The 3,430-nt window shown below is 49.8% G+C and overlaps 1 pseudogene; it reads left to right on the top strand.

Annotated features, from left to right (window-relative positions):
• Positions 1 to 1,501: 1,501 nt before the first annotated feature.
• Positions 1,502 to 2,513, top strand: LOC101586399 (annotated as a pseudogene).
• Positions 2,514 to 3,430: the final 917 nt, after the last annotated feature.

Below are 3,430 nucleotides of genomic sequence, written 5' to 3'. Positions count from 1 at the left end.
TGAAAATAAAAAGACCAGCCTTATTTCTGACACCAACTAAAAGTCTTAGAACCCCCAATATCCCATACACATGTGACAATTACCTGGAGAGACCCTGAGAATCACGGAAAGTGTTGATTCCACACTTCCAGTGCATCATAGGGACAGATCCAGAGTAAAATCTGTCATGGAAAGAGGTACAGAGGCCAGAATTAGGAGGGTTTCAAGCACAAAGCTTGCATTTTCCTCAGGATTCAGCATGCCCCCAGATGTGGTGCGTGACCATTCACATGAGGCTCCCAGTCTGCAAGGCTCAGCCTATGAAGGACGCATTGTCCTGATGCGCTGCTGAGCAGGTGTGGATGCGCTGGGAAGCCAAGGTCAAGGCCTCCTTGAGCAGAGGTCCCCAAGGCCCTAAGTAAACCTCAGTCCTGCCGTGTTCTCCAGACTTCAGGGCTGACCTGGAGCTGCCATCTGCTCCCGAGGGAGGTCGATGCTTCTAGCCTGCAGTTTCTCTGAAAGTCAGAAATGAACTGACAGCCCCTGTCACCCCTCACATTGTGAGCATGAGCTCGCATTACAGGAAATTCCTGGGAGAAGGAACGTTTACCTGAGAGATGAGACTAAGGAGATAGCTCAAGGGTCTGAGTGCCTGTCTGGAAAGCAAAAGAACCCAAACATGATCCCTGGTGCTCTGCTGGCACTGGAATCCCAGGTGCCCCAAGCCAGCCACTGAAACCAGGCATGCAGGTGCACACCAGCAACCCAATGCTGGGGAGTTTGAGACAGGAAGATCATTGGCAGTGCAAATGTTGTAGTGAGACTCTGTATGAAAAAAAACCTGACAGATGTTTTCTGATTTTGAAATATTTGCTGATACATTAAGAGATAGCTTGGTGCAGTGACTCAGAACAAACCATGAAATTTATTTGTTTCTCTACGGTTGCATGTACAACATGGGTGTAATTTCGTATGATTTTTGAGGGTGGTTTGCCTTTGAGTGTGACAGGCATGGAACTTTCTACTTGTGGCATCATGTCAGTGATCAAAGGTTTCTGATTTCTGTGTTTTTTTTCAGATTTATCTTTTTGGAGTAGGATTGTTCACCCAGTACAGTCTCGTGACCAATGTCCCCAGGCAAACACAGACACTCCTAGCAGTCAGAACATTCCAGGGGCCTCCAGGTCACTCCCTAGTATTGGAGGGTAAAGCACAGGCTGCCCCTTCTTAAGGCGACCTCCTCCCTGTGCGCTGAGCACCCCTGGCCTCCGGCTCTCCTGCAGCTCTCCTCTGCTCTGCACGCATCTGCACAGTTTCTGCTCCACAAATGCTGTGCTCCTCCCAGCACTGACCTTGAATGAGGTGGTGCTTTATCAAATACCCGCCATTAAAGAGCAATGAAAAGGATGCTCAGCCCCGGACCCCTGTATGAATTAATGGTGTCCAAAACATGTTTCCATCTGAAAGAAAATTCTGTGCATCTGGGCAATGCTTTTCCACTTGACTATACTGAACTTCTGCCATGTATGCAGGGCAGATCTTCAGAGCCCATTGTCCAACCAGACAAGCTGCCTTGCTTAACCCCTTGACCTTTTACTGTTCCAGGGAGGAGGCAAGTGCTGTGCGTGAGGCTCTGATTGAGCTGACTGAGCTTGAAGCAGACAGTGATGAAGACCTTCACATGAGGGATATGAAAAAGGAGCTGGAGGAGGGCATAGCCAAGCTCTATGCCCTTGCCAAGAAGGTTGACAAGATGCACAAGGACTGTACCATCACCACCATGGTGGCAGGCTCCAGTGATAATCTCACTGGCATATTGACCATCCTTGATCTGACTCTGGCACCTGTGACTGCTGGTGGCAGTCTGGTGCTGTCAGCCACTGGGATGGGTCTGGGATTGGCAGCTGCTGTGACTTGTGCTCCTTCCAGAATCATAGACCTCTCATACAAGTTGTCTGCAAAAGCTAAAGCCAAGCGTGTGCTGTTGAACAGAGTGGACACAGAGAAGAAGGTTATACAGGGTGTGGTTCAGGCCATGCCCAATGTCGTCTCTGCAATGAAGAAGTACGTGTAAGCCTTCCAAGGCACTGAGAAAAGCATCTGTGCCATGCAGGTGGGCATATCCAGCACGATGTTATTAGCCAAAGCCAAGCCCCTCATGAACCCTGGGAAATCTTACTCCTATAAGGTGAAGCAGCTACCCTCCCATAGCCTTTGAAGGTACCACTTTAGCAATTTTCAAAGGACCAGGATCATAGGGGCAGCAACTGCAGGTGTGTTCCTTCTGATGGATGTGTACAATTTTGTGCAAGAGTCAGTGCATTTGTATACGGGAGCCAAGACAGAGTCAGCTGCAGAGCTGCGGCAGCAGGCTCAGTTCCGGAGAGGAAGTGGGAGGAGCTCATCCAGGTCCATGAGAGGCTGCAGCAGGGCCTCACTAAGTGACACCGTCCCCAAGCAGTGCAGAGCTCTGGGCACCATGCATTTCACACACCTGGACAAAGGCAGGAAGTGCTCAGCAAAGATATGAAGAGCAAATGGAAACCCTGGGTAAGATCACGTCTGTGCAACTGGGTGTGAAGGGATTTTGCATTTCTGTGACTGAACACAACCAGGGAGCGGCTAACACAGAAGTGGGTTAGAGAGAAGGCAGTGCCCTGGGGTCTGACATAATGGAGAAGCAGTGCCTCAAGTTCATGGGAAATAGGAGGAAAGAGTTTCTCTTGTCACAAGAATCCACTGGGAACCTGGATAGCAGCCACTGCAGTGGAAAGCTCAGGAAAACAGAAGAGCAGAAACAGGGGGCAGTACAGTGTGTGCCTCCTGCCAGTTAGAACTTGGCTTCCTGTAGGACTGAATTTAGCTCCTTGACCTACTGCTGACTTGAACTTGGTTCTGCCTCATCCTGACACCTGGAGCTGCCAGATGGAGCCAACATTTGCTTTGCCTTCCAGGGTCCATGGGCCCCTCTCCAAGATGCTCACTGGCTAATCCCACTCTGCTGGGGACTTTTGAACCCAAGTAATGTACCAGTCTTTGCAGTCCACTACAGCCACTACTTCATTACACTGGTGCTGTTCTCTGTGGAGGCCTTGGGATTTGGGCTGCCCCTCCCATACAGGCAATCGGGGCTCCAGGAGGATGTGCTGCTGGCCACCTCCCTCTTACTTGTTGGAGGCTCTTCTCCCTATGGGTTTCCATTTTCTCCTCAGATCCTTGCTGGGTCCCAGGGATCCATCTGAACACAAATCTCAGAGAACCTGTTTGTTGTTCACCACTCTGCTGTCCTCCCCGAAGTTGGAAACATCTTAACATTGTCACCGTGAATCCTAACTGATATCTGTGTCCCTGAGAAAACTTCACCTTCTTTTGCCCACCTCATTTCTCACCATAGTACAGATAAACACAACCATCATTTAGTATCTGAGATTTTACTACCAGGTCTGGGTGA

Source organism: Octodon degus, unplaced genomic scaffold (genome assembly GCF_000260255.1).
Source record: "Octodon degus isolate 3935 unplaced genomic scaffold, OctDeg1.0 scaffold00064, whole genome shotgun sequence".
NCBI lineage: Eukaryota > Metazoa > Chordata > Mammalia > Rodentia > Octodontidae > Octodon > Octodon degus.
Note: the sequence above shows the minus strand (reverse complement) of the source record. Positions and strands in the feature narration are given on the sequence as shown.